The sequence below is a fragment of the Hemicordylus capensis genome, chromosome 4, assembly GCF_027244095.1.
Source record: "Hemicordylus capensis ecotype Gifberg chromosome 4, rHemCap1.1.pri, whole genome shotgun sequence".
In the NCBI taxonomy this organism is placed as follows: Eukaryota; Metazoa; Chordata; class Lepidosauria; order Squamata; family Cordylidae; genus Hemicordylus; species Hemicordylus capensis.
In genome coordinates this window covers 199,054,086-199,069,155 of record NC_069660.1, presented here as the reverse complement: position 1 = coordinate 199,069,155, position 15,070 = coordinate 199,054,086, and the positions used below count along the sequence as shown (strand labels likewise).

Sequence of the window (15,070 nt, the reverse complement as noted above, 5' to 3'; positions counted from 1 at the left end):
GGGGTAAGCAGCGATGTGGCCAAATTTGCAGATGATACCAAACTCTTCCGGGTAGTGAAATCCCAAACGGATTGTGAGCAGCTCCAAAAGGATCTCTCCAAACTGGGGGAGTGGGCGACAAAATGGCAAATGCGGTTCAATGTTAGCAAGTGTAAAGTGATGCACATTGGAACGAAAAACCCCAACTTCAAGTATATGCTGATGGGATCTGAGCTGTCGGTGACGGACCAGGAAAGGGATCTTGGGGTTGTGGTTGACAGCTCGTTGAAAGTGTCTATTCAATGTGCGGCAGCTGTGAAAAAGGCAAATTCCATGCTAGGGATCATTAGGAAGGGGATTGAAAATAAAACGGCTAACATTATAATGCCCTTATACAAAACTATGGTGCGACCACACTTGGAGTACTGCGTACAATTCTGGTCACCACATCTTAAAAAGGACATTGTTGAACTGGAGAAGGTACAGAAGCCGGCAACCAAGATGATCAGGGGCCTAGAGCACCTTTCTTATGAGGCAAGACTACAACACCTGGGGCTTTTTAGTTTAGAAAAAAGACGACTGCGTGGAGACATGATAGAGGTCTATAAAATCATGCATGGCGTGGAGAAAGTGGAGAGAGAAAGATTCTTTTTCCTCTCACACAACACTAGAACCAGGGGTCACTCCATGAAATTGATTGCCAGGAGGTCTAGGACCAACAAACGGAAGTACTTTTTCACACAACGTGTGATCCACTTGTGGAACTCTCTGCCACAGGATGTGGTGACAGCCAACAACCTGGATGGCTTTAAGAGGGGTTTGGATGACTTCATGGAGGAGAGGTCTATCATTGGCTACTAGTCAGAGGGCTGTGGGCCACCTCCAGCCTCAAGGGTGTGCCTCTGAGTACCAGTTGCAGGGGAGCAATGGCAGGAGAGAGGGCATGCCCTCAACTCCTGCCTGTGGCTTCCAGCGGCATCTGGTGGGCCACTGCGCGAAACAGGATGCTGGACTAGATGGGCCTTGAGCCTGATCCAGCAGGGCTGTTCTTATGTTCTTATGTTCTTATATTTACTGCTTAAAAATAAAAAGTTGATTTAAAAGAAAATAAAGTTGTCTTACTTTGAATATTCTTTGGGCAGAGTTGGGTAAAAGTGTCTTTGGCTCAAACCCAACCACAGAAAAGGCTCTATGGCCAGTCCTCTTGTGGCCAAGAGATTTTCTGAGAGGTTCAAGAGGTAGCTCCTTGGTATTTTCCACCAAGAGCCAAAGCAGCGGCTGGAGGCTTGGATCCAGGCAAAGAGTCAAGCTGAGTGACTGATTTGGCCCTGGGCGAGCAGCTAGAAGGAAATCTTCCCCCATTTCCTTTGCAGGAAGAAAAGCCATGGGGGTGGCTCTCTGTAGAGCATGACACTCCCAGTAGAGAACAAAAAAGGCAACATCGATATCTGTCTCCTCCCAGGGCCTTCCAGCCCTGCTGATCTTCCAAGGAAAGAACCAAAAGAAGCAACCTCCATATCAGATCCCCTTCGAGGATGTTCCATCCCTGTGAGATGAAAATTCCTGTCCAAAGAAATTTGCTAAGTCACCTATCTGCCTAGAGCAGAATTGGGCGAGGTTTGTAGAAAACCGAGATGACGTACCTCACTTCATTAACATGGCGTCGAGTGATAGGCTGGAATTACTCTTTGAATTGTAACTGTTCTGCTTTCTAGGAATGAGGAAGTGCCTTCTGTTAATTAGTTATTCTTTAACTGTGAAATCGAAACTGCACGTAAGCTCAGGGCAACCTTAAAGCATGCATATGCAAGAATGTAATGAACCGATTGGTCCTTTGGGGCTGAATGTTGACGCCCAGCTATGTAACAATGCCAAGGTATAAAAACTCAAAGCACTGGTAGTTGGCATGACTCTCTGGCAGGCCGTGAGGCACAGGGAGAAGCCACCAGCACTGGTTTTGGTAAATAAAGGTGATTTTGCTTCCTTCAGTCATCCTTGTCGTCTGGTTTATGAGAACTGGGTTCTCCAGGTAACATCCCTGCTGATCTTCCAAGGAAAGAACCCAAAAGAAGCAACCTCTGTATCAGGCCCTCTCCCAGGGCCTTCCATCTCTGCTGAGACTCAGAGAAAAGGACCTAAAGAGGCAAACTCTGCATCGGGTCCCCATCCAGGACATCCCATCCCTGCTATGAGCAATCTCCCAAGCATGGGCAATCCACACTTGGGGGAAAGAACTCAAAGAGACCATAGGCGGAACTGGGGGGGGGGCAGGCAGGGCATGTGCCCTAGGTGCCACTGAGGTGGGGGCACCACACCAGTTCCTGCCACCCCCACCCCACTGCCCACTTGCTCAGCCCCAGGGCCCCTCAGCCACTTGCCTCCAGCTCCGGCCTAGGATCGGCAACGAGGCCTGGGATCGGAGCAGCCTGCAAACTGCAGAGCTCTTCTCTCCCTGCCTCTCAGCTGATTGGCGGGTGGGCGGGGCTTACAGAGAGGCCTCCATGTAGGCCTCCCTGAAGCCTGAACTCGGCAGGCCCCAGCAAGCCAGGAAGGAGGCTGGCAGAGCTCCCTGCAGCAGACCAGACCATCCAGCACAGCTTTTGCAAGGTAGGCTGTGAATTCCTTTTTGTGGTTACCCCCATATATAGGGATCTGCTTGCTACAGGGCTTTGATATGGGTGGTGGGGCAAGACTGAGAAGTCTCTGAATATTTAATTTAAAACAGACTGGAAAATGTGCTAGCTTTAAAAACAAAAACTATCTAAGGCCTATAAGTGGCTTGTTTCATGTCAGAAAATTACAAAAACTTCTGGAACAAATATTTATTCATTCATTCATTCTTTCATTCATTTATATATGCACTTATGTTCAAGTTGTTTTGCAACCCAGAAGGTCTGAGTAAGAACTGTGAAGCATGTGTTGTGCTTTTATTTTATTCTATTTTTCTTGTGGGTGAACTGCTCTCCAATAACTTGCAGGGACTTCAGGGTAAATCTGGCCAACATGTGAATGCAGCACCTCCATTCCAGAGGAGATGTGTGTTAAAGGGCTTTAAAAGCCTCGTGTGAAAAACCTCCTGGAATCAAACTTGACTGAATTTGTTCAGAATTCTGAGAAAACAAACATAGGCTCACCCTGCATGGTTGAAAGTCTCCTTTGCTAATCTGCAGTGAGGGGGCCATTTTAATAATTAGCGTTGCTAGTGTGTTCTAGGCATTAAAAGTAGCACAAATATATAGTACTCAATGTATATCACTATATACTGTGAAGTGTGCATGTGTGTATTCAGTGAAATGTATTTCCAGGCAGCATACTTATTTTGAAATATCAGACTTAAATCCTTGGGGGCCTGGGATGTGTGGAGGCCCTGGAATTTGAGGGGCTGGGGGCCCATTTTAAAATCTCATCTTGGCCCATTCCAACCTTGCTATGCCCCTGGCGGTCACTACACATGGGTTTCTGCACAACACCTGCACAGAAGAAACTTCCATGTAGAAAATGTGTCTCTTGTAAATTGACCCTGAATTTTCCATCCATGACTGGGATATTTGAGAGTTAGAGTCAATAATAAACTGCTTGTGACAGGAAGGGGCAAATTACAATGATTTCTTAATCAGGAAGGGGCTGGTTTTGGCCCTGGCAGAACTTGGCTGTCTGCTCCTGTTGCAAATGCCTCTGTCTAGTGTGGCAAACTAATGTATCCTCCTCCCTCTTGGTGTCAAAGTAAGCACTGGTGTGGTGAATGCACATATACCCCATCATGAGCCAACAGTCATCATAAGACAAAGGCTGGCAGGAATCATTTACTGGTTTATAGACACCCCCCCACCACCACCTTCTTCTTCCCCTATTTTGCTAGTGGCTATTTGGGCAGGTGATCCTCTAGGACAAGGCTGCTCAACTTTGGCCCTTCCGCATATGTTGGCCTACAGTTCCCATAATCCTTGGCTATTGGCCACTGTGGTTGGGTATTATGGGAGTTGTAGTCCAAAAACAGCTGGGGGGCCTAAGTTGAGCAGGCCTGCTCTAGGACAAAGTCATGTTTTTTTTTAAAAGAATGAGATGAGACAGAGAAAATGACACTTGGAATCCTTGCATAACTCCTGACTGTTGTTCTAAGTCTTTTACAGAGATGGCTCATGTTTTCAGGTTTTCATCAGCAACCATGTCTAGATGGTACAGTGTTCCTTTTAACAAGGATTTCCAGATATTATTGACTACAAGTCCCATCATTCCTGTTTGGACAGGGGTGCAATTTCAGTGCTTGCCCTAGTCGCTATTTTCCCTAGTTACGCCTCTGGTTGGATGCCTCCTTGTTTAAAGGAGGTAATTATTAGACCACTTTTAAAGAAGCCTACACTGGATCCCTCAGAGTTAGGCAGTTATAGGCCTGTCTCCAATCTCCTATGGTTGGTCAAGGTGATTGAGAGTGGGGTGGCCTCTCAACTCCAAGCAGTCTTGGATGAAACATTATCTAGACCCATTTTGCTGGTCAGTGGACCAAATAAAGATGATTGATTGATTGATCTAGACCCATTTCAAACTGGATTTGGGGCAGGTTATGGGGTGGAGACTGCTTTGGTTGGCCTGATAGATGATCTTCATTGTAAGGCCTGGAGGCCAGTGGAGGCCCCTATGAACCCTAAGTGCAGCACCCTGACTAATAGTTTATGGGGGTCTGTGTGAAGCTTTGGCCACAGCTGAATGCTGTCTCCCTGGTAAGATGCGGAGAAAAGTGTTTCCGCCATGCAGTGCTGCACTTTGCCTCTCAGTGTTGGGAGGGCCCTCTAACAGAGTCCGAGCCTCTCCCAGCACTGAGAAAAGTGCAGTACTGTGCAGAGATCAGCACAGCGGGAAGTGGCCATTACATTAACAAAAAGCCAAAAGGGCCCCCACTGGAAAAATAGTGAAGATCACTGTCCAAAGGACTACTTTGGCGAGAGGGGTAGGAATGTGGAAACAGAGTGGTAGGCTGGAACTGGAGGGCAGGACAACAGGAACAGAGAGCAGGGACAAAGACTTGGATCACTGCATGGAGCTGGCTGTAGAGGAGCTCTTGGAGTAGAACTGTTACACAGCCAGTGCACCATGGTTTATTCTAACATGTATCTAGGCACATTTTGTGAAGTGCCCCAAAGAAAGGCAGTATGAATCAAGTTTGTCATGCCATTGGGCATATGGGGCTTAATAGGAGCTAGGCTGTTCCTTTAAAAGCAATGGATAACTGCCTTGAGCCATTTTTGGAGGGATGGTATAGAAATCCAACAAACAAACAAACAAACAAATAAATAAATGAGGAAAAGGAAACAACAACAAATACACACAAAAATAACAAGAAACAGAAAATGAAGACGAATTCTGTTTCCTTTCAATTTTTATACTATTATACCAAATGTATATTATGGGAGTAATTACTTGTCTGGTCAAAGACATTTATTGACTCGTATTGAACTCTACTTACATAGTATTTATAGGTATACAATGGTTACATACAATAGTGCAAACACAGGAAAGAGAGATTTTTCATTTCCCCCTTTTCTCTGCCCTGTTACCAGAACTGCCCTAGAGTGGTGGCTAGACACTCTGAATATGCTTTTGGCTTAACCTGGGAAATTAGTTTGGCTATAGGGAGCAGTTTTGTTCCAGTATCAAATTGAGCAAGTTTTAACATAGCGGAAAGAATGAGGAAACAGGAGTGCTGTTCAAAAGTTTTATTAAGGGTATATGGAGGTACAGAATGCAAAAGTTCAGTTAGACAAGGCAATAAAACTTAGCTAATGTAAAGCAAGTGGCTAGCGGTAATTTAGCTTGAAGTCCTAATTAGAGATTGGTTGGCTTGGCAAAGGTGATGACAAAGAAGAAGATTTATACACCACTTTTCAACAAAAGTCCCCAAAGTGGTTTACATAGATATACATAAATGAAATGGCTCCCTGTACCTAAAGGGCTCAAAATCTAAAAAAGAAACATAAGATAGACACCAGCAACAGCAACTGGAGGGATGCTGTGCTGGGTACTTGACCAGAGCCTGGCTTAAGGCTTGCCGCGTAGAGTGCTAGAAAGTGAGGAGACTGGAAAGAGAGAAAGCGGGTGTGAGGAAGCTTGGAAGAGCAAGAGGTTAGTTAACCTATCCTTCCCTGGTTAAGTTGGTGCATTTGTTGCACGTTGATTGGCCTCTTCACCAACAGACAAGCAGGGAGAAGCGGGAAAGAAGCAAAGAGCAAAGGGCTGCCACTCACTTCTTTGAGAGACCATAGGATAGAGATCCAAGCAGATTCCAGGGCCATGTGCTTTGGGTAGGGGTGGATATATCTTGAAACGTGTCCTGAGGCAATTTCCAAGCCATTCTGCTTACCCAGAGGGTGGCAGATTTCATGAAATCCAAAGAAATCTATTCCCACTTCTACTTAATCACTCTGAGGGCAGCTTGTCCAACAAAGGCATGGGTAGAGTTATATAAATGTGTTGGAAGAGTTGAATAGAGCTTCTGGACTGACTGTCTGAAGAACGGGATGCCTCCCTGCAGGTGTATAGATTACGCATCTCCAATTTTGATGTGCTCATTTCCCTGAGTCCTTTCCAGCTAAGTTGTTAATTCAAAACCAGTTAGGAAATGCACCGGTTATCTGTGTGCCTCTCAAGGAGTGCTTCACTGTTATCTCCCGTGAAAGGGAGGTTTCCTTCCTTGATTGATTCTCCTTTTGAAATGTGGTATGCTCTCCAGCTACTGCCTTCTCTTGTGAAAGAGTGGGGTAGGGGCATCCCCCATTCAGTCTTTGCTATTTTGACCTTGGGGCATGGTGCCCCATGCTTTGTTGAAGCTGAGTGACCAGCTGTGGGTCTTACCAAACCCAGGCAGGTGAAAAGTTTACCATAGGGACGATGATCTCTCAGTCTCGGACTGTTTAGTTTTCTAGCGTAATAGACCTAGAGGGCTGCTTTATGGGCTACCCTGACACTGGGCTGTCTGGCAACAGCTCTGCTCTCCTTATTTTGGCTACAAGGTGCAGGAAGCCAGGGGATGGGTGGTGTGCTGATAGCTGATTGTGTAGTGGGGGGGGGGAGGCTTAGAACAAACTCTGTAGCACCTGGTTGATATTGAGAAGCTTATAAAGGTGGTGGGAAGCCCCACCAATTCTTGGACAGTTGGATCTTAATCCAGTGCCTGCACTGAGCTTTGCTTCCTCCCTATCCTGTCTAGGCCCATTAAAAGGGATGCCTCAGGCACCTCAGCCATGACCTGCTCTCGTGGTGCCTTACAACGCACTGCTCTTGGGATGCCTTAGAATGAAAGATGGCCTAGAGCAAAGCCAGATGCAGTTTGTGAGATTCCCTGAGATCTCAGGCTCCACGAGAGGAGCCTCCGTGAGAGGAGTGAGCTCTAGCTGTCCCTCAGGCCCTGGAATCACAATGGGAACCTGATTAATTCTAGAAATGCTTGCGGAGCTGGATCCTCCCCTTCCCAGAAGAGGTCTCATCAGGGTCCAGGCATGGCTGGTTATGAGTGTGTGCTGCAAGCAATAAAGAGGCATTTTGAGTGCAACAAGAGGAGCTTATTTCTTCTAGAAGATGGGGCTCTATTATAATTAATAATTGTAGCCACTTCAAGACCCCAGTGAGGCTGGTTAAGTGCTATGTGTCAATCTAGGAACAGAAGATATAAAAAAGAAGAAAAGAAAATGATAGGTCCATTTTGTGTCTGTCAGTCAGTGATTGTTTTAAGCTGTAAAGTTAACCTGGTTTTATGGGCAAGAAATAGATCAACCATTTAATGCAGTCAGGAAAATCCTCTTTTCAACACCTTTGGTTCCCAGAAAATTAGAGCTGTGTTGCAGCTGGCTAGCTTTGCAGTCTCATTTTCACTTACTAATATTAATGAGCAGGTATTGCATGGAAATCCATTTGCTTTACACAAAGGCTCACAGAAGTAAAATCACTTTGCTGCTGTACGGCAATTACTGGCAGGGTCTTGGAAGACATCACAGATGGGGGAATAATATACATGCTCCTTGTTCCTGCTATTCCTGAGATGAAGCTAACTTGCCACAAGATGGCAGCTCAAGGCAGCAAAAGTAACATTGCAAAGAAGCCTAGAGAATGTGATGGATCCCATCCCAAAGTATCTGCTGTAAGAACTCCTAAAGGAGAAATCAGTTCTGCACAATGCAGTGTCAGACAGCTAGTGGGAGGAAGCTGTACCTCTGCACACTACATCAGTGTACAGAGGGAAGAATATTTTTTACTCTATGATGCTAAACAACTGAATTGAAAAGCACAGGAGCCTTACACTGGGTCTTATTCCACAGTCTTCTACCCATGTACTAAATAAATATTTTAATTAATTTATTATTATTATTTCTTGTTTACACAGTCAGACAGGTGTCATTGACCGGTTTGTTCCATCCAGACATCGAGTCCTTCCCAAGGACCTGGGATGGCTGAATTTTATCATCAGTACTGTTGGTTATTATAGATATCGTCACAAAATATAGGCTGTTCCCAGTAAAGTTGCTTTTTGTAATTGGCTGATGGTGATTTCTGTGGCCCCTATGGTGTTGAGGTGCTCTTCAAGGTCTTTTGGAACTGCACCCAGGGCGCCAATTACCACTGGGATTATATTGGTCTTTTTCTGCCACAGCCTTTCAATTTCAATTTGTAGATCTTTGTATTTGGTGATTTTTTCTATTTCTTTTTCTTCTATTCTGCTATCCCCTGGTATTGCTATGTCGATTATTTTAACTTGTTTTTATTATTTCTTATTTACACAGTCAGACAGGTGTTATTGACTGGTTTGTTTTATCCAGACATCGAGTCCTATTATTATTATTATTATTATTATTAAACCCCTGCTAACTTGGCAAACAGGCACCTTTTAATGTGACGATTTTCTTTATTTAGCAGGGGGAGAATAACTGGCCCTATTCATCCCCAGCACAGTACTTCCAGTGGCTGTTGCTGGTGTCTATCTTATGTTTCTTTTTAGATTGTGAGCCCTTTGGGGAAAGGGATCCATCTTATTTGTTTATTTTTTTCTCTGTGTGTCAATCACCCTGAGTCATTTTTGGAAGTGTGGTATAGAAATCAAATACATACATACATACATACATATTATCATGCTATTTACACGCAGTCTACCAGATATTATTGACTGTATTTGGTACTTTAATTACTGTGCCCTTTCCAAGGGTCTAGGATAACTAAAGAAAATTTAAAGATAGCATTGTACTATCCATAATGCCCTGAGTAATGTGGCCTTCTGTAGTTGATACGTTGTAATTTTATCGAGGGCTATGCTTAATCGAGGGCTATGCTGGAGGGTCACCCAAACTAGACAGGCCTCTGGTGAGAAGTCAGACTAAATGTGCCTAATCCCATAACCATGATGAGAACAAGAAAAACAAATTCGATACTGGATCGGTCGTCACCCAGGAAAACAAGGGTTGAGTGCTAGAGTACCTAGGCACTTGTAGAAATATGGGTTACAGGACTCAGGATCTTCAGCTGAGCAACAGAGCTGGAAACTGTAGAGCAATTGGAAGAACAAACTCATTGCCGAAAGTATACAGTCACAGAAAATTGAGAAATGTTATTGTTATTGTTATTATATAATGATAATAACAGAGAGAGGTGGGAGGGGAAAGGCAAGGATAACAAGGGATGGATGTGAGCAGGTGTAGCAGCATGTATGTAGGCTTTCTTCACTTGGGTGTGACTTCAGCTGTAGTCATCATGGAAGAGAAGCATTCTGAGTAGAGATTTGCAGGAGGAGAGTGATGTTCCACCTAACAGGTGTTCTGTGAGGAAGTTCCAAGCATGAAGAGTGGCAAGAGAAAATGCATAATTGTTGAAGAGAGCAGGGCATATTTGGATGGCTGAGGGTGCTAGAGCTGGAAGAACAAATATGACAACAGGAAGCATTTGGGACATAAAGGAAGAAAGGCAGGGTAGAGCAAGGTGCATTGTTTTGGCAACTTCTGAATAAAGATTACTGCACTAGGTCCAGGAGCATAGGAAAGCTGGTGGTGGCCTATGTGCAGTGGCCGCCGTGGACCCCTGGCCCACCCTCTGTGTCTTATATCAGATGCGGGGCCCCAGCTAGCCACGCCCTTGTGTCTGACATCAAACACAGGAGATTGGCCTGTGCTGCATTGGGCAGTGTGCGCCGGAGCGACTCTCCTTGCCTTAAGGGCAGGGAGAGCCGTTCCGTCCGCATGGCCAATGCAGTGTGGACTGATCACTCTCCTAAATTGGGCCACATGGCCCCATTTGGGAGGGAGATCAATTGGCCCTGCTTCATTGGCAGCGAGACCAGGAGTGGCCTGCCTTTAAGGAAAGGAGATTCACTCCGGCCGTGCTGCCAATGCAGCACAGGCCAATTTTGGCTCCAAACAGGGCTACATGGCCCTGTTTGGGACCAAAATAATGCCCCTGTATCTGATGTCACGGCCCCTGATTGGTGGCGACCTGGGTTCTTTGAACCCATTCGCCCAATGGTGGCTCTGCCCCTGACTAGGTCTTGGTTTGGGTTTGAGGAAGCTTGTCTCTAGCAAGGATGTTTCCAAATCCGGGATCATTTTTCCCATTTGGGTGGATGAATCTTGTCTTCCTGCAAATCAATGTTCCAGCCATGCTTCCCTCTCTGAATCTCTGAATTAGCAGCAGACATTTCCCCCCTCTTTTCTTCTGAGCCTACTCTTCCCCCAGCAGAGTGCATCAGCAAGGGAGGCTCACAACATGCCCCACCTCTCTCTTTCCACTTCTGAGTCAGGTTTCTGTCTTCCTCTCAGCCTTCTCTGACTTTTTTACCCTTCTGTGAATGTTTTCTTTGCTCATCCTGGCCAAGGTGAGAGTTGCAATTCAGTCACTAAAGATCAGTCTGGGTATAGCACCCAGTGCCACCCCATATTGCAGCTATGGCCAGGGGCGCATACTCTCCCTTCTGCACAATGTATCAAGGTAAGTTCAGCTGTAGGTCCACTCACTGTGCAACTTGAATTTTTGTGCACGAGAAAGCTGCCTGTGCTGCCTAAGCTGGCCCTGACCTCTTCTCTTCACTTTTGATCCTTTAGCACAACATCTCAACCCGAACTATCGGGTCACTTAATGGCCTAGCCACCTGTTGCTAAAGGATTCCCTGTTCCTTCAGATATGTACTCATACATTTGAATACAACTCTGTATGCCAGAAGCTATTTCTCATGAACCATGTACACTGCATATGTTGCCAAATCTTTGAACACTGTCCTTTCATCTTACTATATCTATAATGGTTCCATACAAATTATTATACAGGTCCAAACCATCACATTACTAGGCTAACATGATGGGCCTCAGTCCCCTTTAACATCTCGGTGCTTGAAGAGCAAATAAGACCTTATTAGAGGTGGTAAGCTGTCTATCACAACCAAAGCACCTTTGTGGTATATGCTATAACACGATTATACAAACAACAGATTGCTCAAGTTTTTTTTTTAAACTGAAACTCATATCATGTTAGTAATGACAATACAAATCTTATTCCTTGTTTCTTCTTCTTCTTCTTATGCTATATTAGTGTCTAACTGAAATTTCAATGAGCCCTGACACCGGGTTAACAAGCCTTTACTGTTAGGAGCTTTTCAAGATAAACTTGCCAAAGCACTTTCAGTTTGCCTTGGATAATGGTAGGCAGCTAAACCATTAAGGTAATTACAAAGAGAAAGACATGAACTGAGGTAGTTTGTCAGAGCAAGGAACTGTAGATCTAACTTAATTGAATTTCCTGAATAAAAAATGTATCAGCTAAGACACCAAGCTGAATTTTAAGCAGCCTGCTAAGCCCTTCATTATAATGGAAAATGTTTAGTAAAAGCAGAATCATTGGAATATGCTGGATTTTAAAAAATCACTTAACACATTACGGTAAACAGTGTCCTTTTAAAGTGTCATTATTATACCCACCACAAAGATAAATACAAGCCTTTCACCCATAATCATTACGATTTTCAAATAATTCATGGCTCTATGATCCTAGTAATACAGATGTAACAGATTCATAACCAACATTCAAGCAAGGTCTTTATTCCCCTTTAAAGCCGGTGTTCCTTTCCATTGTGGTCCTTTCCATTGCATTAAGCTATGCCCCTGCCCCATTTTAATTAACAAAGGGTGAGATGAGAAGCAGATAGTAGCATAGAACTGTCAGTATGTTTGAGTTAAAGCGAAATTTCTCGTAAAATACGAACGTAATTTGTGGGGAAACGGCTGTGTTAAGACAAAAATTTCTTGGAATGGGGATGCATATTGTTACAATTCCAATATGAGGCTTCCTAGTGGAGAGTTTCGCCGGCACTCTCCTCATCTCCTGCCCATGACCCTCCCTCCTGAAAAGGTGGCCTTTTTGCTTCTCAGTCTTTATTTTGTTGATCTCCCACGAAGGTGGACATAGGATACAATCCAGTATTTCATGGATAAAAATAGGCATATTATCACGTACTCGGAAGATCACAGAATTTCAGAGTTGGAGTCTTCTAGCCCAGTCCCCTGCTGAGAACAAGAAGCATTGTAACAGCATAACTCAGGGGTTGATAGGTTCCAGGCACCAGTGGGCTATGGCACCTAGACTAGGATATTCAGATGTAATACATTTTTAAATTTGCATTCATGCACCATATTTCTGTTCTAAGTATTTTACTTGTAAAGGGGATAAAGAGAAATCGATTTACCCTCCTCCATTAAAGTCTGTCAAGTGTCCATTGTCTGTCACCTGCTAACTGAGCAAAGAGGCACCTTTTCAAAGTGGTTATTCTCTTCATTGAGCAGGGTGAGAGCAACTGGCACTATCCATCCCCAGCACAGCAACCCTCCAGTGGCTGTTGCTGGTGTCTATCTTATGTTTCTTTTTTAGATTGTGAGCCCTTGGGGGGACAGGGTAGACATTTTATTGATTTATTTATATATATATATGTACACCACTTTGGGAACTTTTGAATAAAAGTGGTATATACATATTTGTCATATTCGCCTGGCTCCTACATTTTGGGGCTGGCTCCTAGATCCAAAGAAAATGTGTGAAGGCCTACCTTAATAATCAATTTTAGGAAGAATTAGGCCCTTTCAAGGCATGGAGTTCACATTCAGAGAAAACAACAAATTTATTTCAAAGAAAATAGGAGGCCTTTAATGCAGGGGTAATAGTAATTTTTAAATGTGGATAAAGCGAATTCTGTCTATGATGGTGTCTCCAATTACCACACTGGCAAGTCTGAATGCAGCTGTTAAAGATAAAGAGAATCTCCTGGTTTCTATTTCTTAACTTAAATGCAATTAAATGGCTTACCAGGACAACTGGCCAAAACTCACAAAGGATGGCATTATTCACCAGTAAACAAGCAATTTGTGCAAAGTTCTGAACACTGGTTTAAAGCCTACAGTTCTGACTTTAAAAATAGTTTCACATTGAGCTTATCAATTAAGTTTTGTATTAGTTCATTGAGAGGACTGTGAATCAACAAACAACGTATTTCATAGAACTGACCCTCCCAGCCGGAGGTTTGCTCTGTACCTTTTACTCCTGGGGAAATTATGCCCTCCTCAACACAACTAGGGTGATGATAAACACACCAAGAACAAAAAGCATGTTAGATATTCAGTCCAGATAAGTTTAACGTGGGCCAGCAGTATGATGCAGCTACTAAAAAAGTGAATGCAACCTTAGGCAACATTAACAGACGTACTGCATCAAGATCACAAGTAGTAATTGCTTCACTCTCTTTTTGCACTTGTCAGACCTCATTTGGAATAGCGGCCATCCTAACTAACCAACAGCACACGTTAGGAGGCTCTGTGGGGCTGCAATGGAGGTCCATGCAAATTCCCCAGGCCTCTGTGTGCACTGTTGCATCAGAAAATGAAACTTTCCAGCTCTGCCCACAGCCCAGAAGCATTCTGTAAGAGAGGAAATGTCATTGAAGTTCAGCCTCCTAAGGATATCCGCCGCTGGCTGCATTCACATGTAACACAAAACCACAGTTAAATGGGGCAGAGGTTGGAAATATGTGAAACCACAGTTTCACAGCAAAAGCAAACTGCAGTTTCCCTTGCCAAACTCATTTGAACATTTGGTTTGCAGTGAGTTTCACCGCCCCAACCTGTGGCTTTGCAGGGGCAGAGTTACATCTGAACATGGATGCCACTATAACCATGGTTTCATGCTGTTTCTGGAACTGTAATCACAGAAATGCCAGTCCAGACCCACCTGGGATCACTCTTGCTCCAAGCCTGTGGTGCTTCTCGGTGGCCGCCTCTCCAACCACTTGCTCCACCCACTGTCTACGATCTAATAAAGCAGTTGCCTGGCAACAGGGATGCCACTACATCCCATCCCAAGCTTATAAGCCTGTTGAGTGGGAAAGTGATATGGGGACATGCCCTCTTACCACTGTGCCCCTTGTTCCCCCCTCCTCGCAATCAGAAGAGAAAACGGATGGGATGGCAAGACAGGCCCTATGTGCTTTACTCTCTGAAAATGAAGCAATAAAGATGTATGTTCACAAGCACATGCAGTCACAGTGGCAACATAAACAGGGCAACCCCATTAGATTGCTGGCACGGTAATATAGGGTAACCTACACGGGTTTAAAGGGCAGTCCAACCCAGGAATTCCTGAATGGCTCAGGTCTGTTTTTTGTACAGTGAGGTTGGGGAAGGGGGGGGTAGCCCTTTCCCCTTGGGTTTACACATGTGGTCCCTTGGCTTACTCATGAGAAGAGCCAGGCAGCAGGATCAGCATTGCCTCCAGTGAAAGGAGAGATTCCACATATGTGATGAAGATGGATGCTGCTCCTGAGAGTGGAAGGGCATGAGGATATCCCTTCACAATTCATGAGAAGAACCATCCAGGGGGACCAGGAAGAATCACTAATATTGTGTGATGAAAGCCCTTCTCCCATGAACCTCTCACTCACAAGAGTGTTAGGCCATGGAGACACACATGCAGGCTGAAGGGCAGATGAGGCCCAGACTGGTTGCTCCACACAAGCAAGCCGCAGGGATGGATACCCTGGCAACACCTTCCCCTGTCTTGGTGACTGCTGTGAAGAAGCAGTCACAGC

At 44.7% G+C, this 15,070-nt stretch overlaps 2 long non-coding RNA genes across 2 annotated transcripts in view; one reads left to right on the top strand and one right to left on the bottom strand.

Moving 5' to 3' along the window:
- Nucleotides 1-2,491: 2,491 nt before the first annotated feature.
- The window catches only part of LOC128324070 (uncharacterized), a 43,055-nt gene continuing 30,476 nt past the window's right edge, over nucleotides 2,492-15,070 (top strand). The window contains exon 1 of the long non-coding RNA XR_008306620.1: nucleotides 2,492-2,586. This is a non-coding gene — a long non-coding RNA (uncharacterized LOC128324070). The remainder of the gene's footprint in view (nucleotides 2,587-15,070) is intronic.
- On the bottom strand, nucleotides 12,019-14,261 carry LOC128324071 (uncharacterized). Its single transcript, XR_008306621.1, has 2 exons — nucleotides 14,215-14,261; nucleotides 12,019-12,500 (listed from the first exon to the last, which is right to left on the bottom strand). It is a non-coding gene; the product is annotated as an uncharacterized LOC128324071 (long non-coding RNA).